Source organism: Macaca nemestrina, chromosome 18, assembly GCF_043159975.1.
Source record: "Macaca nemestrina isolate mMacNem1 chromosome 18, mMacNem.hap1, whole genome shotgun sequence".
In the NCBI taxonomy this organism is placed as follows: Eukaryota; Metazoa; Chordata; class Mammalia; order Primates; family Cercopithecidae; genus Macaca; species Macaca nemestrina.
The window spans coordinates 70,806,984-70,831,829 of NC_092142.1; the positions used below are offsets into that span (position 1 = coordinate 70,806,984).

The following is a 24,846-nucleotide window of genomic DNA, read 5'->3' on the forward strand; positions in this document are numbered from 1 at the left end:
GGTTGCAGTGAGCCAAGTACAGTGACCATTGCACTCCAGCCTGGGCAACAAGAGCAAAACTCCATCTCAAAAAAAAAAAAAAATCATCCATTTTAGCTGGCCACAGTGGCTCACTCCTATAATCCCAGCACTTTGGAAGGCCAAGGCAGGCGGATCATTTGAGGTCAGAAGTTAAGAGACCAGCCTGGCTAACATGGTGAAACTCCATCTGTACTAAAAATACAAAACTTAGCCAGGCGTGGTGGCACACACCTTTAATCCCAACTACTTGGGAGGCTGAGGTGGGAGAATCATCTGGACCCAGGAGGTGGAGGTTGCAGTGAGCCAAGATCACACCACTGCACTCCAGCCTGGCAACAAAATGAGACTAAGTAACAAATAGATAAATAAAAATTTAAAAATACATTATGCATTTCATACTTTCATACCTGGATTTTTTTTCAGTAAAGTTTATTTCACATGACATTTTTCTGAACTATACAACTCTTAAAAATTAAAACACTCATCATGCAAATGTATCACGATTTATTGGAACAGTCGTATAACTGGAATTATAGGTTATTTCTAATTTTTCCTGAGAGAATTTAGTAAAACTTTTTCTATAGATAAACATTACTTACATATCTCTGATTTTTTTGGTTTTCTCAAAGTGACAGTATTGAGTCAAATGTTGTTATATAGTTTTAAAATGTGCTTTTCTGGTTTTTTAAACTACATAATGGATAGTGGTTGATGGGGTTTTTTTGTAACTGCTTTATTGAGATATAATTCACAAATCATTCAATTCACCCATTTAGAGTATAAAATGTAATGGTATTTAGTGTATTCACAGAGTTGGGCAGCCATCACTACAATCAATTTTAGAACATTTTCATTACCTCCAAAAAGAAATGCCCTACCCATATTCACCTCAACCCCCTGCCACCCTCTATCCATAGGCAATTACTAAGTTACTTTCTATCTCCATGGATTTGCTTATTCTGGACATTTCATATAAATGCGATTATATAATATGTGGTCATTTGTTTGTTTAAACCTACAGATCAATTTTAGAATTGTCATCTTTACTAAGTTGAGTCTTACATTTTATGAACATGGTATGTCTCTATTTAGGTCTTTGATTTTTTTCATGAGTACTTTTTAGTTTTCAACATACATATTAGTACCTGTTTGGCTACACTAATACCTGTATATTTTAAAATAACTATTTAAATGGCATTATTATTTTTATTATTGTCATCATCATTTTAGAGACAAGTTCTCACTCTATCACCCAGGCTGAAGTACAATGGTGAGATCATAGCCTACTGCAGCCTCAAACTCCTGGGTTCAAGTGATCTCCCTACCTCAGCCTTCCAAGCAAGCTAGGACTACAGATGCAGACCACCATGCCTGGCTAATTTTTTAATTTTTTATAGAGATAAGGTCTTGCTCTATTGCCCAGACTTATCTTGAACTTCTGGCCTTAAGTGATCCTCCTGCCTTAGCCTCTAAATGGTATTATGTTTTTAATTTCAGTTTCCAATTGTATATTGCCAGTGTAGAGACATAAAATAAATTTTATTTTGTGTTGACCTGTATCCAGTGATCATGTTTGCTCACTTACTAGTTCTAGCGTTTTGTTGGTTTTTGTCCTTTGTTTTTATAGATTTCTTCGCATTTTCTACATGAGACAATCGTGTCCTCTGTGAATGTACAGTTTTATTTCTTCTACTCCAATCCTTATGGTTTTGGTTTTTTGGGTTTTTGTTTTTGTTTTTTTTATCTTTATTGATTTGAGTAAGACTTCCTTAGGACTGGTGGTCAGCGTGTTCATGAAACAATGAAATAAAAGGCATCTAGATTGAAAAGGAAATCCCAACTGGTTTTTTTTTTCTTGTAGATACGGATAAGCTGATTCTAAAACTTACAAGAATGGCAAAGAAACAAGAAGAGCTCAAACTGGTTAGTACTTTTTGTTGTTGTTGTTGTTCTGAGACAGGGTCTTAGTGCTCAGTCTGTTGCCCAGGCTGGAGTGCAGTGGTGCAATCATGAGTAACTGCAGCCTCAACTTTCTGGGCTCAAGCAATTCCCCAACCGATTAGCTGGGACTACAGATGTGAGTCACCATGCCCAGCGTTTTTTCTTTTTCTTTTTCTTTTTCTTCTTCTTTTTTTTTTTTTTTTTTTTTTTTGTTGTAGAGACAGCATCTCACTATGTTGCCCAGGCTGCATTGCATTTTGTACATCTTTATCTAATTACTTTTTTTTTCTTTTTTTCTTTTTTTTTTTTTTTTTTTTTTGAGATAGAATCTTGCTCTGTCACCCAGGCTGGAATGCATTGGTGCGATCTTGGCTCACTGCAGCCTCCACCTCCCAGGTTCCAGTGATTCTCTGAGTAGCTGGGATTACAACTATGCCCAGCTAATTTTTGTATTTTTTGTAGAGATGGCATTTTGACATGTTGATCAGGCTGGTCTTGAACTCCTGGTCTTGTGTGACCCGCCCGCCTTTGCCTCCTAAAGTGGGATTACAGGCGTGAACCACCGTGCCTGGTCAAGTCTCCATTATTAGGAGGAAGACAATTAGTCCTTAACTAATAGGTATTATTAGCTATAGATCATCTCTAAATTCCCTTTGTCAGGACTGGTAAGTTCCTTCTATTCTTAGTTTACTGACTTTTTATTATGGAAATAACCTATGTTTTGTCAAGTGCTTTTCTGCATCAATTGGTTTGATCATGTGGATTTTTTTCTTTAAACTGTTGGTAGACTGATGATTATATTGATTGATTTTTAAATAACAAACTAGCCTTGCATTCCCTAATAAACCCCACTTGGTCATGTTTATTATTCCTTTTATATATTTCTGGATATGACTTGCTAATATTTTGTTGAGGATTTTTGTTTGTTTGTTTTGTTTTGTTTTTTGAGACGGAGTCTCACTCTGTTACCCAGGCTAGAGTGCAGTGGTGCTGCAAGCTGCACCTCCCAGTTTCTCGCCATTCTTCTGCTTCAGCCTCCTGTGTGGCTGGGACTACAGGGGCCCGCCAACACCTCGCTAATTTTTTGTATTTTTAGTAGAGACAGGGTTTCACCATGTTAGCCAGGATGGTCTCGATCTCCTGACCTCGTGATCCTCCTGCCTCAGCCTCCCAAAGTGCTGGGAATACAGGCATGAGCCACTGTTCCTGGCTGAGGATTTTTATGTGTATGCTTATGAGAGGTATTGGCCTGTAGTTTTCTTTTACTTTAATGGCTTTGACTGGTTTTGTCACCTGCAGTGTATGGGATCTGCCAAATCATACTGCCTAAGTGACACAACTGTTATCTAATAACGTCAACCTGATGTGGAGCTCTTTATGCTCTGTGCCCCCCTCAAAAGAAGCAACCTTCCACATCCACTGATAGTGGGTCTGAGCAGTATTCTCAAATACTGCATCTGTTCTGAAGAAGTTTACCACATTTTATACATTTTCATTAGTGTTGGAGGTACAAAGTGCAATACATTTTTCTAATTTGGAGAAGAGATCCAGCATGTTCTGTGCTGCTGGACCCCTGAAACCTTTATCATTGGGGCAGGATTCTCTATCTTTGTGTTTGGTCTCTTCCTGCTTGGAGTACATTTTTTTTTTTTTCCTGCTAAGTATCCAGTATATTTGGTACTTCTGGTGAATCAGGTTTTGATGAATATGATGCCATCAACATAGTGGACCAATATCATGTTACTTGAAATGTTCAGATGGAGCAGGACCATGACAGTATATGTCAAGTAGACAAACTATGCTTCACATGCCACATCTGGCCTGTGACCTCTTTTTATGCAGCCCATGAGCTAAGAATTTTTTAGAAAACATTCTAAATGTTTGAAAAAGTCAGAATAGTATTTTCTGGTATGTGAAAATTTTGTAAAATTTAAGTGTCCGTAAGTAAAATTTTATTAGAACACATTCATGCCCATTTGTTTACATATTGTCTATCGTGGTTTTCTTGCTACAATGGGCAAAGTAGTTGTGATGGAGACTATGTTGACATTCTTCTCAATTTGCACTCTTCCACAGCACACTACAAGTCTCAGTGATGTAGTCATAACTTAATAACATATCAAGAGTCACACATACCATTGTCATGTGTTTTAAAAAATTACCAGTGAGTATGCGTTATGTTAAATCAAGAAAAGAGAGAGTGGATTTGAGTGTTACACTTTTAAGACACAATGGAATGTGGTTAATTTTTATTGAATTAGATGTCAAAGTATTGTATTTATTATGCAGTGACATTATAGCTATGCTAAAATAATATATGTCAACTTTACCAGACTAAGCTCTCAGCACAGTGTTTTCAACTCATAGGAAAGCAGTGGTCAAAAAAGGTAGAAAACTTCAGATGGGATATCTCATGAAGCATAATTTAGTCACATACACAGACACACAAATGGGCTGAGTGTGGTGGCTCACACCTGTAATCCCAGCATTTTGAGGGGCTGACACAGGTGGATCACTTGAGTCTAGGAGTTTGAGACCAGCCTGGCCAACATGGCAAAACCCCATATCTACAAAAAATACAAAAAAATAAGTTACCCGGGCATGGTGGCATGTGCTTGTAATCCCAGCTACTTGAGAGACTGAGGTGGGAGGATCACTTGAACCCAAGAGGTGGAGGTTGCAGCGAGTTGATATTGAGCCACTGCACTCTAGCCTGGGTGACAGGGTAAGACCTTGTCTCAAAACAAAACAAAACAAAACACAACAAAAAAATGTAAATGAGGATGCACCAAAGTAAGTTCCTAAGTGGTGCTTTTGTTAGCCAAGCAAGGAAAATCATTTACTGATAGTGAGTTAATTAAATTGTGTTTGGTTGTAGTAGCTGAAGATATATATCCTGAGAAAATTAGCATTTAAAAGATTGTTAGCCTTTCCATAAGGAAAATTGAGGACACTGGAAACACCACCAATGGTCAGTTATAAAACAAGACCAAAAAAAAAAAAGAAAAAGAAAAAGGCACATGAGTTCCTTGACTCTTGAATAGTCTCTTTGAGACAACTACAGGCAAAATGTATAAAAAACATTAATATAGTATAACCTGAAGTGGAATCTGCTAAGATGTATTATAACTGTTAGTGGTAAGGATATATATGAAGCAGAAAAAGACTTAGTTGGACAAATTTACAAAAGCCATATTTAAGCCATAGTTATTCATTGTATTATTTATCAGCAGGTACTTTGTGGAAAATATTTGAATCTCTTTTTTGTGTGTTATTGAACCAGTAGTGTTAACAGTGAACTTCAGTGTTTATGCCAACTTAAACATCATTTGTTCTGTGAATTTTTGTCCAAAAGAGAAGCCGACTATCCTGAATTTATTTACCACACAAAAGTTCAATGCCTTTGTAATTGTAAAGTTTTATTTTGAATTTTTGAGCTCAGGGCCAAGACTGAAACTTTTCTAAGTAAGAAGAATCTCTCTCAACCAATATGTCAGACAATGAATGACTCTGAAATTTTTTTTTTTGCTACAGACTTAATAATTATTTTAATTAATTCAATAGCAAATCACAGTTATGTGCTGCAGTAGAGTCATTTCAATGTTAACTCACATTGTTCGAATCAGAACAAGAAGTGGGATCTATCATTCTCATATGACTTCGAAGTGAATATATTTTCCAAGCAATTCCAGCTCCAGCAAGAGTTTTTGGACCTCGATTCAAGTGCAAAGGAAATTTCTATGTTTAAAATCCATTTAACTTTGTGATTGAGCAGCTTCCACCTGACTGTCAATTGGAAGTGATTAATATACAATGTAATGAAATGTTAAACTGCAATTATCAAGAAAAGAATCTAATCTAATTCTGTGAGTGCCTTCCAATTGATGAATATGCTCAATTAATATCATATGCTCATGACTGATATCAGTATTTGGTAATATGTATCATCTTTGTTAAAGACATTTTCAAAGATTAAATGTGTAAAATCTCATTACAGATTAGCTTTAACAGGTGTACGTTACAATTAATTTTAATAATTGGGAACACTAACTTTGTACCCCCATTTTTAGCAAAATGTTATCTCCACACAAAAAGGATTCTGTTCGTATTAGGAGACTTGTATTTTCAAAAAATTATACTAAAATATTATTAATATGTTTTGAACTTAATAAAAAGTTTGAGAAATGTGCATTTTTTGGATAATACAAATAAGTGCCTTTATCATATCCTCCATTTTGCCTCTTGGCTCACCAAGCTTAAAATATTTACTATCTGGCCTGTACAGATAAAGCTTTGACAATTCCACCATATATTATTTTTTCTATATATATTAAGTTATATTGTTTTTTCAATGCATCCTTCCTCTGATTCTCCTTTCTTGTGAATAGATATTGAAAAGAATGCAATCTCCAAATCAATAGATACACAGTATGTACCAAAGGCCGTGTTAATTTACTAATTATAGTTTCTTCTCTAAATACCACATCTGGCACAACAGCTACATTCAGTATTACTGTTTGGCTAAACTTACAGTAGTTCATTGTTTTCTGCCATAATTCATCCAGTTTTTATAGAAATCTGACCTGTGGATTAAATGGGGATGAGATGAGGACTACCTGCCTATATTATTCACAATTCTCCAGAGAAACAAAACCAATAAGATGTGCATATATAAAGAGATTTATTTTAAGGAATTAGCTCCTGTGATTGTGGAGGCTGGGCCAGTCCAAAATCTGATTGAGGAGCCCAGCAGGCTGGAGATACAGGAAGGGATTGCATTGGGAGTTATACCTGATGTAAATGATGAGTTGATGGGTGCTGACGAGTTGATGGGTGCAGTACACCAACATGGCACAAGTATACATATGTAACAAACCTGCACGTTATGCACATGTACCCTAGAACTTAAAGTATTAAAAAAAAAAAAAAAAAAAAAAGTTGCAAAGGGAGTCAGCTGTAGACCCAGGAAGAATTGATGTGCAAATGAGGTCTGAAAGCAGTAGGAGAGAGAATTCCCTCTTGCTCCAGGGAAATCAAGTTTTTGTTCTCTTCAGGCCTTCTCCTGATTGGATAAGGCCTGCCCACGTGATGGAGGGCAATCTACATTACTCAGAGCTCACAAATTTGAATGTAAATCTCATTCAGTAACCCTCGTAGAAACATCCTGAATAGTGTTTGATGAAATATCTAGGCATCGTGGCCCAGACAAGTTAACATATAAAATTAACCATTAATCCTATATACTTTACATTTCTGAAGGTACGTCTGATCTCTGCATATCCTTTAGGGATACAATGCTATTTTTTACTTACTATCTGCTATTTTTTACTTACCATTTACTTACTAATGGTTGGGGCATTTTTAGGAACTTTACTAATTAATTATATTTGCTTTGACTCCACAGGTCAGGACACCAAGGTAAGGGTTCTACCAACTGCTACTATGTCCATTCTGGTTTTGTTTTTTATTTTTTATTATACTTTAAGCTTTGGGATACCTGTGCAGAACATGCAGGTTTGTTACATAGATATACATGTACCATGGTGGTTTGCTGCACCCATCAACTCGTCATCTACATTAGGTATTTCTACTAATACTATCCCTCTCCTAGCCCCCCACCCGCCAACAGGTCCCGGTGTGTGACGTTCCCCTCGCTGTGTCCATGTGTTCTCGTTGTTCAACTCCCACTTATGAGTGAGAACATGTGGTGGTTGGTTTTCTGTGCCTGTGTTAGTTTGCTGAGAATGATGCTTTCCAGCTTCGTCCATGTCCCTGCAAAGGACATGAACTCATCCTTATGGCTGCATAGTATTCTATGATGTATATGTGCCACATTTTCTTTATCCAGTCTATCATTGATGGGCATTTGGGTTGGTTCTAAGTCTCTGCTATTGTGAACAGTGCTGCAATAAACATAGTGTGCATGTGTCTTTATAGTAGAATGAGTTATAATCCTTTGGGTATATACCCAGTAATGGGATTGCTGGGTCAAACGGTATTTCTGGTTCTAGATCCTTGAGGAATCACCACACTGTCTTCCACAACGGTTGAACTAATTTACACTCCCAACAACAGTGTAAAAACATTCCTGTTTCTCTACATCCACTCCAGCATCTGTTGTTTCTGACTTTTTAATGATCGTCATTCTAAGTGGCATGAGATGGTATCTCATTTTGGTTTTGATTTGCATTCCTCTAATGATCAGTGGTGATGAGCTTTTTTTCATATGCTTGTTGGCTGTATAAATGTCCTCTTTCGAGAAGTGTCTGTTCATATCCTTCTCCCACTTTTCGATGGGGTTGTTTGTTTCTTTCTTGTACATTTGTTTAAGTTCTTTGTAGATTCTGGATATTAGCCCTTTGTGAGATGGATAGATTGCAAAAATTTTCTCCCATTCTTTAGGTTGCCTCTTCACTCTGTTGATAGTTTCTTTTGCTGTGCAAAAGCTCTTTAGTTTAATTAGATCCCGTTTGTCAATTTTGGGTTTTGTTGCCATTGCTTTTGGTGTTTTAGTCATGAAGTCTTTGCCCATGCCTATGTCCTGAATAGTATTGCCTAGGTTTTCTTCTAGGGTTTTATGGTTTTAGGTCTTACATTTAAGTCTTTAATCCATCTTGAGTTAATTTTTGTATAAAGTGTAAGGAAGGGGTCCAGTTTCTGTTTTCTGCATGTGGCTAGCCAGTTTTCCCAATACCATTTATTAAATAGGGAATCATTTCCCCACTGCTTGTTTTTATCAGGTTTGTCAAAGATCAGATGGTTATAGATGCGTGGCATTATTTCTGAGGCCTCTGTTCTGCTCCATTGGTCTTATATATCTGTTTTGGTTTACCATGCTGTTTTGGTTACTATAGCCTTGTTGTATAGTTTGAAGTCAGGTAGCATGCCTCCAGCTTTGCTCTTTTTGCTTAGGATTGTCTTGGCTATACGGACTCTTTTTTGATTCCACATGAAATTTAAAGTAGTTTTTTTTCTAATTCTGTGAAGAAAGTCAGTGGTAGCTTGATGGGAATAGCATTTTATCTATAAACTACTTTGGGCAGTATGGCCATTTTCACAATATTGATTCTTCCTATCCATGAGCATGGAATGTTTTTCCATTTGTTTGTGTACTCTCTTGTTTACTTGAGCAGAGGTTTGTAGTTCTCCATGAAGAGGTCCTTCACATCCCTTGTAAGTTGTATTCCTAGGTATTTTATTCTCTTTGTAGCAGTTGCGAATGGGAGTTCACTCATGATTTGTCTCTCTGTCTATTATTGGTGTATAGGAATGCTTGTGACTTTTGCACATTGATTTTGTGTCCTGAGACTTTGCTGAAGTTGCTTATCAGCTTAAGGAGATTTTGGGCTGAGACAGTGGGATTTTCTAAATATACAATCATGTCGTCTGCAAACAGAGACAATTTGCCTTCCTCTCTTCCTATTTGAATACCCTTTATATGTTTCTCTTGCCTGATTGCCCTGGTCAGAACTTCCAATACTATGTTGAATAGGAGTGGTGAGAGAGGGCATCCCTGTCTTGTGCCAGTTTTCAAAGGGAATGCTTCCAGTTTTTGCCCATTCAGTATGATATTGGCTGTGGCTTTGTCATAAATAGCTCTTATTACTTTGAGATATGTTCCATCAATACCTATTTTACTGAGAGTTTTTAGCATGAAGGGATGTTGAATTTTATTGAAGGCCTTTTCTGCATCCATTGAGATAATCATGTGGTTTTTGCCATTGGTTCTGTTTATGTATGGATTACGTGTATTGATTTGTATATGTTGAGCTGGCCCTGTATCATTCCAAGGATGAAGCTGACTTGATCATGGTGGATAAGCTTTTTGATGTGCTGCTGGACTCAGTTTGCCAGTATTTTATTAAGGATTTTTGCATCAATGTTCATCAGGGATATTGGCTTGAAATTCTCTTTTTTTATTTTGTCTCTGCCAGGTTGTGGAATCGGGATGATGCTGGCCTCATAAAATGAGTTAGGAGTCCCTCTTTTTCTATTGTTTGGAATAGTTTTAGAAGGAATGGTACCGGCTCTTCTTTGTACCTCTGGTAGAATTTGGCTGTGAATCCATCTGGTCCTGGGCATTTTTTGGTTGGTAGGCTATTAATTTCTGCCTCAATTTCAGAACTTGTTATTGGTCTGTTCACAGATTCGACTTCTTCCTGGTTTATACTTGGGAGGGTGTATGTGTCCAAGAATTTATCCATTTCTTCTAGATTTTCTAGTTTATTTGCATAGAAGTGTTTCTAGTATTCTCTGATGGTAGTTTGTATTTCTGTGGGATTGGTAGTGATATCCCCTTTATCATTTTTTATTGTGTCTATTTGATTTTTCTCTCTTTTCTTCTTTATTAGTCTGGCTAGCGGTCTATTTTGTTAATCTTTTCAAAAAACCACCTCTGGATTCATTGATTTTTTTGAAGGGCTTTTGTGTCTCTATCTCCTTCAGTTCTGCTCTGATCTTAGTTATTTCTTGTCCTCTGCTAGTTTTTGAATGTGTTTGCTCTTGCTTCTCTAGTTCTTTTAATTTTGATGTTAGGGTGTTAATTTTAGATCTTTGCTGCTTTCTCCTGTGGGCATTTAGTGCTATAAATTTCCCTCTTGCCACTGCTTTAGCTATATCCTAGAGATTTTGTACATTGTGTCTTTGTTCTCATTGGTTTCAAATAACTTATTTATTTCTGCCTTCATTTCATTATTTACCCAGTAGTCATTCAGGAGCAGTTTGTTCAGTTTCCATGTAGTTGTGCAGTTTTGAGTGACTTTCTTAATCCTGAGTTCTAATTTGATTGCACTGTGGTCCAAGAGATTGTTTTTTATGATTTCCGTTCTTTTGCATTTGCTGAGGAGTGTTTTATTTCCAATTATGTGGTAAATTTTACAGTAAGTGTGAAGCGGTGCTGAGAAGAACGTATATTCTGTTAATTTGGGATGGAGAGTTCTGTAGATGTCTGTTAGGTCTGCTTGGTCCAGAGCTGAGTTCATGTCCTGAATATCCTTGTTAATTTTCTGTCTGGTTGATCTGTCTAATATTGACAGTGGGGTATTAAAGTCTCCCAATATTAGTGTGTGGGAGTCTAAGTCTCTTTGTAGGTCTCTAAGAACTTGCTTGATGAATCTGGGTACTCCTATAGTGGATGCATATATATTTAGGATAGTTAGCTCTTCTTGTTGTATTGATTCCTTTACCATTATGTAATGCCCTTGTTTGTCCTTTTTGATCTTTGTTGGTTTAAAGTTTGTTTATCAGAGACTAGGATTGCAACCCCTGCTTTTTTTTGCTTTCCATTTGCTCGGTAAATATTCCTGCATTCCTTTATTTTGAACCTATGTGTGTCTTGCACGTGCAACGGGTGTTCTGGATATGGCACAATGATGGGTCTTGACTCTTTTTCCAATTTGCCAGTCTGTGTTTTTTAACTGGGGCATTTAGCCCAATTACACTTAAGGTTAATATTGTTATGTGTGAATTTGATCCTGTCATGATGATGCTAGCTGGTTATTTAGCCCGTTAGTTGATGCAGTTTCTTTATAGTGTCTATGGTCTTTACAATTTGGTATGTTTTTGCAGTGGCTGGTACCAATTTTTCCTTTACATATTTAGTGCTTCCTTCCAGAGCTCTCGTAAGGCAGGCTGGTGGTGACAAAACCTCTCAGCATTTGCTTGTCTGTAAAGGATCTTATTTCTCCTTCACTTATGAAGCTTAGTTTGGCTGGATATGAAATTCTGGGTTGAAAATTCTTTTCCTTAAGAATATTGAATATTGGCCCCCACTCTCCTCTGGTTTGTAGGGTTTCTTCTGAGAGATCCGCTGTTAGTCTGATTGGCTTCCCTTGTGGGTAACCCAACCTTTCTCTCTGGCTGCCCACATTTTTTCCTTCATTTCAACCTTGGTAAATCTGATGATTATGCGTCTTGGGATTGCTCTTCTCGAGGAGTATCTTTATGGTGTTCTCTGTTTTTCCTGAATTTGAATATTGGCCTTTCTAGGTTGGGGAAGTTCTCCTGGATAATGTCCTGAAGAGTATTTTCCAGTTTGGTTCCATTCTCCCCATTACTTTCAGGTACACCAATCAAATGTAGATTTGGTCTTTTCACATAGTCCCATATTTCTTGGAGGCTTTGTCCGTTCCTTTTCATTTTTGTTCTCTAATCTTGTCTTCACACTTCATTTCATTAAGTTGATCTTCATTCTCTGATATTCTTTCTTCCACTTGATTGATTTGGCTATTGATACTTGTGTATGCTTCATGAAGTTCTCGTGCTGTGTTTTTCAGCTCCATCAGGTCATTTATGTTCTTCTCTAAACTGGTTATTCTAGTTAGCAATTCCTCTAACCTTTTTTCAAGGCTCTTAGCTTCCTTGCATTGGGTTAGAACACACTCCTTTAGCTCGGAGGAGTTTGTTATTACCCACCTCCTGAAGCCTACTTCTGTCAAATTCTCAAACTCGTTCTCCATCCAGTTTTGTTCCCTTGCTGTCGAGGAGTTGTGATCTTTTGGAGGAGAGGAGGTGTTCTGGTTTTTGGAATTTTCAACCTTTTTGCGCTGGTTTTTCCTCATCTTCGTGGATTTATCTACGTTTGATCTTTGATGTTGGTGACCTTCAGATGAGGTTTCTGTGTGGATGTCCTTTTTGTTGATGTTGATGCCATTCCTTTCTGTTTGTTAGTTTTCCTTCTAATAGTCAGGCCCCTCTGCTGCAGATCTGCTGGAGTTTACTGGAGGTCCACTCCAAACCCTGTTTGCCTGGGTATCACCAGCAGAGGCTGCAGAACAGCAAAGATTGCTGCCTGTTCCTTCCTCTGGAAGTTTCCTCCCAGAGGGGCACCCACTAGATGCCAGCCTGAGGTCTCCTGTATGAGGTGTCTGTTGACCCCTGCTGGGAGGTATCTCCTAGTCAGGAGGCATGGGAGTCAGGGACCCACTTTAGGAGACAGTCTGTCCCTTAGCAGAGCTTGAGCACCGTGCTTGAAGGTCCACTGCTGTCTTCAGTGGCAGGCAGGAACGTTTAAGTCTGCTGAAGCTGTGCCCACAGCCACCCCTTCCCACAGGTGCTCTGTCCCAGGGAGATGGGAGTTGTATCTATAAGCCCCTGACTGGGGCTGCTGCCTTTCTTTCAGAGATGCCCTGCCCAGAGAGGAGGAATCTAGAGAGGCAGTCTGGCTACCGTGGCTTTGTGGTGGTGGTGGGCTCTGCCCAGTCCAAACTTCCCGGGACATTGTTTACACTGTAAAGGGAAAACGGGCTACTCAAGCCTCAGAAATAGCGGTCGCCCCTCTCCCCACCAAGCTCGAGTGTCCCAGGTTGACTTCAGACTGCTGTACTGCCAGCGAGAATTTCAAGCCAGTGGATCTTAGCTTGCTGGGCTCCATGGGGTTGGGATCCACTGAGCTAGACCACTTGGCTCCCTGGCTTCAGCCCCCTTTCTAGGGGAGTGAACGATTCTGTCTCACTGGCATTCCAGTCACCACTGGGGTATGAAAAAAAACTCCTGCAGCTAGCTCGGTGTCTGCCTAAATGGTCGCCCAGTTTTGTCCTTGAAACCCAGGGCCCTTGTGGCGTAGGTACCTGAGGGAATCTCTTGCTCTGTGGGTTGCGAAGACTGTGGGAAAAGCATAGTATCTGGGCCAGAGTGCACTCTTCCTCACAGCACAGCCCCTCACAGCTTCTCTTGGCTAGGCGAGGGAGTTCCCCAACCCCTTGTGCTTCCCGAGTGAGGAGACACCCCACCCTGTTTCGGCTCACCCTCCTTGGACAGCACCCACTGTCTAACCAGTCCCAATGAGATGAGCCAGGTACCTCAGTTGGAAATGCAGAAATCACCTGCCTTCTACATTGATCTCGCTGGCACCTCCAGACGGGAGCTATTCCTGTTCGGCCATCTTGCCAGCCACCCCCCCCCCCTTTTTTTTTTTAATACTGCACAGAAACATTCATAGTTTTTGTTTAGGAACAGTGAAAATAATATTTGGGTTAGTCTCTTAACACAGTAAACTTGCTGTGAGACAGGCTTGGGTTAAGACTCTTTATTATCGCATGCTCCTATGTCTTTTTGAGGCTTTTCTTTAATTATTATTTAATTTACTATGAAACAATTTAGAAATGAAGATCTCAGAATTTCACACATCGTTGGCTGGGTGCAGTGGCTCATGCCTGTAATCCCAGTTCTTTAGGAGGCCAAGACAGGCAGATCATGAAATCAGGAGATCAAGACTATCCTGACTAACACAGTGAATCCCCGTCTCTACTAAAGATACAAAAAATTAGCTGGGCGAGGTAGCGGGCACCTGTAGTCCCGGCTACTCGGGAGGCTGAGGCAAGAGAATGGTGTGAACCCAGGAAGCAGAGCTTGCAGTGAACCGAGATCATGCCACTGCACTCCAGCCTGGGAAACAGAGCGAGACGGCATCTCAAAAAAAAAAAAGAGAATTTCACACATTGTTTTGAATTGGTAATTAATCATCCTTTCCTTTCTTCATAGTATCACTAGTGCTCGTTAACAGCCATTCAGTTCTGTGATACTGAAGCGGCATTGTTGTCAGGTAAATACTAGGGGTTCGTTGTCTCACGCCAAGAGGATTAAGAACAACATGTGGGTGGGTTAAGGAGTAGAAAGTTAAATAGGCAGAAGAAAGGAGGGAGGAGAGAAGCTCGCTCTCTCTTGCAAGAGAGAGGCATCTGAAAAAGGTAAAGTGGAGGACTGCAGCAGATTTTATAGGCAGGCTTGAGGAGGCAGCATCTGATTTAGGTAGAGCTCACAAATGGGTTTGACTAGGTGTGATGTTTACATAGCAATGGGGAAGGCTGGTTGCCCCACCCTAATCTTATGCAAATGAACTTTCCACTTGGCCGACTCCATCTTGCCTGCTTCTTACTGTACACATGGCTGGCAAAAAGAGAAGACGGAGCCACCATATTGAACATGTCTCGTCCCAGGTAGTATATTTCTGTACACACAACTGCTGGCATTCACCTGTGCAAGCTTTCAGCTTGCTTGTTTATGTCTGCGGCTTAATTTTACAGGTTGCTCTTTGTTAGGAAAAAAAAAAGATTTTGGGGCTGCTTTTCGTTAAAAGGAAAACCTTACCGAGGACTAACATACCCTCACTATCTGCCCAAGTAATTTCTTTTCAACTCCTGTATCAATACTTACATACTTACCACTTAACTCATTCCTGTTAAATCTGGAAGTATGGCACAAGCCAATGCATTATTTTCTACATGTATTCCATCCCTGTTCAAGTTTTAGCAGTTGCATTACTGCTACAGAATGCCAAAAACACCACTAATTTTGGGGTCCTCGACAGCCAGCCAGTCACTGAGTGATCCAGAATCTCAGTCTAGGAGCCTGCTTTCTAGGATCACGTCTGTAACTGATTCTTTGGGTCAGTGGGTCCCCTTAGAAGCAGAACTCAAGAAAGAGATTCTTGTGCAGTGATTTATTGAGTGCTCTCAAAAGAAAATGAGAAAAGAAGGAAAAAGAGCAAGGATAGAAGCTAGGCAAAGATGAAGATTCAAAAGCCTAACTTCAGCTTGATCCCCCAGGGAGCTCTGAGGAGTGAATGGTGCCACAGAATTGTCCCTCTTGAGATGTAATGACTTGGCTTTTGTAAACCCATATTTTCCCTCAACTGTTGTGGACCACCCTGAGACATTTGCTTTTATATCTCAGGTATTACTAGGTGAAGAGACTCTCACTGATAGGCTAAAACTGGTAATGGCCAATTTTAATTAGGTTCCTAATATTCTATTGTAGGATTGTACTGTATTTTATTTAGCTAGATCTCCAATTATTAGACATTTTGATTGTTTCCCTTTGTTTCTATCATAAACCACATGGAGATGAACATCTTTCTCTAAATAATTGAGTGTAATTTTAAAAGTATGAACAAGATAACTGGTAAAATATGAAAAAGCCTTCAGCTTGTCAGCTTTCTACTATGTGATATCAGTACTATATAAGGATGAAAGTTGAGTTTTTGTTTAGCAAATGGAAATACATTAAAGTTATGGATATGGAGATGAGAAATGGAAATTAAAATGGAATAAAAAATTATAGGAATAATTTGATATTTAAAAATAGAAGTTTAGGCTGGGCGTGGTGGCTCACACCTTTAATCCCAGGGCTTTGGGAGGCTGAGGGGGGCAGATCACAAGGTCAAGAGATCGAGACCATCTGGCCAACATGGTGAAGCCCTGTCTCTACTAAAAATACAAAAATTAGCTGGGTGTGGTGGCGCGCACCTGTAGCCCCAGCTATTTGGGAGGCTGAGGCAGAAGAATTGCTTGAACCCTGGAGGTTGCAATGAGCTGAGATCACGCCACTGTACTCCCCCCAGGTGACAGAGAGAGACTCCATCTCAAAAAATAAATAATAATTTTTAAAAATAATAGAAGTTTAAATCTATGAGGGAATAAATATAGATCTTATATTTAGGTACTGTTTGGGGAAAACTCTCTAAGCATGTTTTTCCTCTGCTTTCATACCACCACAGCAATCATCGACGCAGAAGTCTTCTGCGACCAAAGGTGAGGGAGTTTTTTTTCACACACCAAGCGGCAGACACCAGCTGAATGTCTGCTAATTAAATTCCAGCACAATCTACCTAGAGATAGCATCAGATCCCATGGATTGAGGGTTTAGTCCCCAAAACTGAGCCCTCTCCCCACACCAGTGGCAAGTCCAAGCCTCTGGAGCTTCTGGCCAAGCGGCTCACAGAACCCAGGGAAATGCTTACTTTAGTTTATTTGTTTATTATAAAGGATATTACGAAGAACACACATGAAGTGATGTGCAGCGCAGGAAATGGGGGAAAGGGCTTGGAACTTCCATGTACTCTCTGGGCATGCCATAATCTAGGAACCTCCACATGTTTAGTTATCTGGAAGCTCTTTGAACCCAGTCTTCTTGGTTTGGTTTTGTTTTCCTTAATCCCAAATGTGATAGTACTTCTTGGGTTTTTAATGAAGAATCATAGGCATGAAATGTGATTGAATAAAAAGGGTACAATCTCATATTAATAGGCTGAATGGGGAAATCTACCAATGCCTGTTTAGATTCTTCTTGGCCTCTCTGTGCAGCATTTCTTCCTCCAGAGTATGGTGCAGGACCTTCTCTGGAATGAGGGTCTTTTGACCCACAATCAGATCAGAGTTCTGCCTTGGGCAGGTAAAGGGAGGACAGGAGAAGGCCAGAGAGACAGATTCTCTGTCCTGATGCTTGCTCCTGAAGCCTGCTCCTGAGGCCTGAAGTGCCCCAACATTATAATGAAAGACAAACAAGGGCTATGAGAGTTATGAGCCAGGAAGCATGGATGAAAACCATGGGTATCTATGACGTATGTAGACATATGTCATAGGTATGTATATATATGTACTCATAACTCATATATATACACGTGTGTGTGTGTGTGTGTGTGTGTGTGTGTGTGTGTGTATGAGAGTTACGAGCCAGGAACCATGGATGAAAACCATGGGTATCTATGACATATGTAGACATATGTCATAGGTATGTATATATATGTACTCATAACTCTCATATATATACACACACATATGTGTGTGTGTGTGTGTGTGTGTGTGTGTATATATATATGAGAGTTACGAGCCAGGAACCATGGATGAAAACCATGGGTACCTATGATGTATATATCCATATGTCATAGGTATGTATATATACGTATGTATATTAATGTATGTAGGTATGTATATATATGTCATGGGTACCCACAAGAATTTTCTGATTTCTTAGAAATTAGAAATAATTTCTAATAATAGAAATTATTAGATAAAATTAGAAATTATTATATAAAATTAGAAATAATGAGATATAAGAATTAGCTGAAAAAGCATGTTACTCCTTGTTATTCTCCTTGACATGTCTATATATACATCATAGGTGTATATATATATGTACTCATAACTCTTATGTGTATATGAGATATGTATGTATATACATATATATGAGAGTTATGAGCCAGGAACCATGGATGAAAACCATGAGTAACTACCCGCAAGAATTTTCTAATTTCTTAACAAATATAATAAGATATACAAATTGGCTGAAAAAGCAAGTTATGCCTACCGACTTAAGTATGTAAAATCAGATCTATATGCCATAATTGGGCCATAATAAGCAATTTATAAATATGTATACACCAATAAATGAGTACAAGAAACTGTCCCAAAATATGTAAGTTAAGAGGATGGATTAATAGGAAAAAGAAAAGTCTGTGGTATGTAAAACTAATGCTGGGATTTAGGTAAAGAAAAAATTGAAGAAAAAAGAATGTATTCTTTTTTCCAAGATTATTGAAGACATGGCAAAATATTCATGTAGGAAAAGAGAAATACTTACAAAAAGTAAATTAGTGTAAGATGGAAATTGATAACTGAAATGTCTGAGATATTCAATTTTTTTAAAATGCATCTTAACTATAGGGATACATATATAGATATATAAACAAAACAAAGTAAATTATTTTTATAAAGTTAATAGCATCAGATGCTCCTAAGGGAGAGAAGAGGTAAGCAATTGGAAAAATGTATTCCATAGCTGATAAGGTGTACTGGTGGTGGTGGTGGTGGTGTTTTCCTAACCTAGGTGGTGGATACATGTATGTTGTTTCTAGTATTATGTTTCAAAACATACTTTTGGAGGTCTAATGTATTTCCTTATAAAAATGAAATTAAAAGTAGGTTTTAATACCTCAAAAGAATTTTAAATTACCAATAAATTCAAAAGAAATCGCAGTTACAAATATAAAAGAGGAACAAAATAGCTCTTGTTCAGTTCATATGAACCATATTGATCTTGGTTCAACTTACCATTTCCAAAATACTTAAAATAGAAACATTCTAAATTTATCTTTACTCATTTAATATAACAAACTCTTGTCACAGTAAATTGGAATCTAAAATTTAAAAAACTCACTCCACAGCAGAATTTGGAATATGGGATCTTTGACCATTTTACATCATGGGCATGAGAATAACATCATAATGTTGTTCTTCTATGATGTTATTAATAGAACATATTTATGGAAAAACACAGCAGGGTAGAAAATTGTCAGTAAAAGCTTTGTTATGTACAGAAGCAATCATAAAAGTAATTTAGCACTAATATTCAAAAAAGGATAGCAGTGACCCTGAACATGATTCTGTTGTTAGTCTATCATGCACCACTCCTAAAATAATAAAACAAATATTAAGTGGCAAAAAAGTGGTGGATTCTTAAGATTATAAACATTATAAGCAAGATCATAAACATTAAGCAGCATTAGAGTTTTTAAAAATAAACAAATCATTGCAGAGAAACTTCATTAGTGATTTATAAGAGAGGATACACATCATGTTAATTAAATTTACAGATGATGCTAAATTGGATGGTGTTGACAAAACCAGTAAGGGCAGATAAAAGGGACCTAAAGTGGTTAGAAATATGGGCAGGAAATGAAATGCGATTCAACCTGGAAAAATGTAGCTAATACATCTGGGGAAAAATAATCAGAAACACAGCCATTCAATTGGCAGGATATACAGTATTTGGAAAGCAGTATTACCAAGAGACTTTGAGATGACAGTGGTAGCAAATTATATATGGCCTTGTAATGCAATGTGGCAGTAAAATCAGTCAATGAGATTTTAGTCTGTATATGCAAAAGCTTCACATCATGTGGCTGAAAGATAAAAGTTATTTAAATGGTGCTGCTGAGATCACAAAGAGAATATAAGTTTGGAGCATGCACATGCCCCAAATAAGCAAATTGAGTAGTGTTCAGACTGGAAAATAAATGTATAATGGCCTTCAGACTTTAATCCTTAAAAAATTAAAATAACAAAATGTATATTGTTTAATCATCTCTGAGTATAGTTATAACATTTTACAAATATTTGTAAGATGCAAACATTTTAGAAGTCAAGATATTTTTAAAGGTAGTATAAGAGTTTATAGTCAAGTAATGGGATGAAATTAGGTAACAGAAATTTAAGACTGAATCCAGGAAATGTTTTCTGACAGTGAAATCTATTAGTCTCTGGAATGGAATCCCTAGAGAGGTGGGGAGAATTTCTATTCCTTTACTCATTGGACTAGATCAAGACTTGGATAACATATTATTTAAAATAAAAAAAAAAGAGGTAAAAACTGATTTGACCATTTTGCATTGGCTGGGCTGCACACAATGACACTGTCAAATCTTATCCAACTGTCTTATATGGCCTCAGACTTCTCTGACATGCTATGTCCTATCATTAAGTAGCTGCCCATTATTTTTAAAATGAATACTTTCTAAAAGACCAAATTCATATTTTCCAGTTCATGGACTTCAATTTCCTAGATTTTTTTTTCTTCCAAGTCATAGGAATCCTAGCAAATAAAACACTCCTCCTTTTCCCTGTTGATGAGATATGGTCTTAAATATTCCAAGCCTTTTGGATCAAATCACATGAGGTAGCTGAACTCTGAAGTCTCACTTACACCAGTGCATTGAAAACATATTTTTACTGCAGTTTTGCAACCACAACTATGCAATGTATAAAAATTCATTCACTTCCTTTTCTGGCTTAATCCACAGAGAGATTTTTACCAGATGGTATCCTGGTGATATTATTTACATTTAGCAAAGCAATATAACTGAGTTTGAAAAATATACAGTAAAGTATGCACTTCATCCCAACATTAAAACATTCTTTCAATTGTACTTTTAAATTATATAGACTCAAGTTTGTCTATAACTTTGTTCTGTGTCCTAACAGCAAAATGAAAGTGGAAGCAGAATACTTTAAAATGGCAAACAAATTTTAACCCAAAATGTTATTCTTTTAAGGAAAACCTAAACCAACCAAACAAAAATTAACATTAAAGCATGTACCAGACTGTAGGCAAGAGGTAGATTATATATATAAATTTACATATATGTATATAAATATACATTGTATATATTTAAGGTATAGATATGTATAAAGTATATATATTTAATAGTCTTTATATTTCACATTGTTAATCTCTGTTATCATTGTAGAAAGAAGTAAAGAAAATAGAGACTCCTGTTTTCAAAGTAGTTAACATCCTAGCTGGAGAGATACATGTGAGAGGCAAGTGTAGGTGGTACAAATGCATATCAGTTATTTAATAAAAGCATTTCAATGGAATTATGCAAATTGGGTAGAAGTTGACAAATAGATTGATTTCACTGTAGTAGAGAATATTTTGAGGTCTAATAAGAGATGATCTGGAAGCCTGGGCAACATGGTGAGACTTTTTCTCTACAAACATTTGAAAAACTAGCAAGGCATGGTGGTACATACTTGTGGTTCCAGCTGCTCAGGAGGCTGAGGTAGGAGGATCACTTGAGCCCAGGAGGTTGAGGGTGCTATGAACTTTGTTTGCACCATTGCACTCCAGCCTGGGTAACAGAGCAAGACACTGACCAAAAAAAAAAAAAAAAAATCTTATGAAATGGTATTACAGAGTTGGGATAAACAGTATATTAGTCAGTGATCTTCAGAAAAATGGAACTAATAGGAGATACCTTTCATGGGATTATGGACACATTGGCTAGTCCAAAATCTGTAGAGCTGGTATCTGCTTTCAAGTCCAAAGACTAGAAGCTGCTATAGCTCCAGGAAGAGCAAATGGCATAGTTTTGAGTCCCATGAGGCAGGATAATTTTCACTTAGTCTGAGGAAGATCAGCCTTTTGTTCTATTCAGGTCTTGAAATGATTGGATGAGGCCCATCGTCGATTATGTCCTTTGTCTAGTCTACCAATTTAAATGTTAATTTCATCCAAAAACACCTTCACAAAAACAGAATAATGTTTGACCAAATATCTGGGCACCCTGTGGCCCAATCAAGTTGACACAAAATTAACTGTCACACAGAGATGGAGAGGAATTTGAACTATAGAGAACAATTCTGTTTTTGAGTAAGGAAATAACATCATAGAGCACTTGAGGACTATTCTAATAGCAGTACATAGAAAAAGTGTGAGAAACAGACTTGACTCAAGAAAAGTTGGTAGCTGTGGAAAGAGGTAGCAGGGAGGAGGAGCTCCAAAATTCATGTCTAAAGGGGAAAGATTATGCCTTGATTATCAGCTAGGACTATAAAGAGAGGCTATTAATTTGAGTTTAAAGAGATATCAGCCTGAGGATTCAAAGTTAAGTTGAAATAGGGAAATTGGGAAGGTTTTGCTTTTTGGATTTCTAAAAAAGATTTATTTTGTCTGCCTCTGAAAAAATAATTCTGAAAACCACAGTGTTATTCTACTTTACCCTTAAATATATTAAAAATATGTTTAAGAGAAATAAATGATCAGTTCTGTTTTTGGGATAATTATAATGTAGTATAGTGTAATATATCACATATAATAATAGAATATAAATTTTTGATGTTAATAAGCCATACAAGTAGAAGGGTCTGTGGCTATGTAACTACAAGTGAGTTGGAAACTGCCCTTTTTTTCTTAGCCAAGTAAATGGTATTGAGCCAGGAAAACAGCACTTCCAATATCACAGATCTAGGGCACCTGTTTTTTTATTTGGGGATGTTTACATATTTTTTGTTGTACAAACAAAAACACAAAAATTCCTAATCCAAATAGATAAAAAAAAAAAAAAAACATAAATTAGAGGTAGATCTTATCTTGACTTTAGAATAATTCTCTTAAAAAAAAAAAAAAAAAAAATGCGGCGGCGCTGTGGCTCACACCTGTAATTCCAGCACTTTGGGAGGCAGGCGGATTGCCTGAGCTCAGGAGTTCCCGACCAGCCTGGGCAACATGGTGAAACCCCTTCTCTACTAAAATACAAAAAAATTAGCCCGGCATGGCAGCATGTGCTTGTGACAGTCCCAGCTACTTGGGAATCTGAGGCAGGAGAATTGCTTGAATCCGGAAGGCGGAGGTTGCAGTGAGCCGAGATCGCGCCACTGCACTCCAGCCTGAGCAACGGAGCAAGACTCCATCTAAAAAAAAAAAAAAGCATGCAACCTGGGCACGGTAGTTCATGCCTGTAATCCCAGCACATTGGGAAGCCAAGGCAAGTGAATGATTTGAGGTCAGAAGTTTGAGACCAGCCTGGGCCAACATGGTGAAACCCAGTCTCTACTGAAAATACAAAAAAACAAAACAAAACAAATTCAGCTGGGCATGGTGATCCACACTTGTAATCCCAGCTACAGGTACTGGGGAGGCTGAGGCAGGAGAATCGTTTGAACCCGGGAGACGGAGTTTGCAGTGAGCCAAGATTGTTCTGCTGCACTCCAGCCTGGGCGACAGAATGGGACTCTATCTCAAAAAAAAAAAAAAAAAAAAAAAAGCCCAAATCTAATTACAGAAGCAGAATTCAAAGTTCATAAATAGAATTCAAATGTTTGTATCTTTACTAACACAAGATAATTCTGATATATTATTACATGGTACCCTGCCAACTAACAAACAGTTCAACTTGCAGAGTTTTTACTTTTTACTTCTTTGTAGTTACTCAGTTTTTTGTGTTGCTTCTTGCTTAACTTCCAACTTGATTTCCTCCAAACGCTGGGGAGATTCTTTAGATGCCAATATTGAAGGAAGGGCAGGGGTCTGAGTGGGAGGTGTATGAATCCTACACGCTGCTTCAACCAAGACAGCTCCAGATTATTTTTGTTTCGTTGGCTTCCAAAAAAGATTTATTTTGTCCACCTCTGAGAAAACAATTTTGAAAACCACAATTTTATTTCACTTTACCCTTAAGTGTATTCGAAATATTTTTGTCAGAGATTATATCTAAAAGTAAAGGGATATCCTAAATAGTCCATAATTTATATTTAGCTCTTAGGAGTAGAACCCTTTATAAACATAAAACTTTGATTCCCCCTTTTTAAAAACAGTATTGAGATTTAATTCACAGGCCATACAATTCACCCATTTAAAATATACAATTAAATTTTAAAATTATTTTTATGTAGTTTTGCAACCATCAGCACAGTCAATTTTAGAACATTTTCATGACCCCAGGAAAACACTCCTTACCCTCAAGTGATCAGTCTCTGTTTTACCCCAACACTCCAAATCCTAGGCAACCTCCAATCTACTTTCTGTCTGTATGAATTTGTCTATTCTTGACATTTCATATATGTGGAATTATAATGTGTGGTCTTTTGTGACTGGCTTCTTTCACTGAGCATGTTTTTTTAGTTTCATCCATGTGGTAGCATGAATTGATATTTCATTCCTTTTATGGCTGAATAATATTCCATCATGTGGCTATAACACATTTTATTTTTATGACTTCATTTTTTTTACATTCAATTTATACTCTGATTTTAGAAAACATTATGTGCAAGTGTAGAAGACTACCTATAAGCCATGTAAAATTATCAGTTGATTCAGTTACAGTTACTATGTACAAGGTGATGTGCTAGACGTTGTAAGAGACACCAAAAGAAGGTAAAATAACTATCTTAAGTATACTGTTTAATGATTTACTGAGCTCCTTGTCATATTTTCTAATATTCTTACTACAATAATCTGTGGATTGGCATCATTGTTGTTAATCCCAAAGAATTAGGACTTGATGCAAGTTATTTAAACTTTCTTTGACTCAGTTTATTTATCTTAGAATGACAATAGAAAAGCATTAATGAAATGATAGGTATAAAATGTTTAAACAGGGCCTAGAACATAATTATTTCTCAGTAAATATTCTATGCATCAGAAAACTAATGTATTGCCCTCCAAGACCACACTGTCTAGTATGTAGGCACTCATCATATTTTAGATGCTCAGTAGTCACTTGTGGTTAGTGGCTGTTATGTTGGATACACAGATAACAGTTTCATCATTGTAGAAAGTTATATTTGCAGTATTATATACTACAGATGACTACCAAACAAGATAATTTTA

The 24,846-nt window shown here is 37.5% G+C and overlaps 1 long non-coding RNA gene across 1 annotated transcript in view; it reads right to left on the reverse strand.

Annotated features, from left to right (window-relative positions):
• Nucleotides 1-24,846, reverse strand: part of LOC105491334 (uncharacterized) — a 371,652-nt gene that overhangs the window by 247,984 nt on the left and 98,822 nt on the right. The window contains exon 4 of the long non-coding RNA XR_011616557.1: nt 21,270-21,387. This is a non-coding gene — a long non-coding RNA (uncharacterized lncRNA). The remainder of the gene's footprint in view (nt 1-21,269; nt 21,388-24,846) is intronic.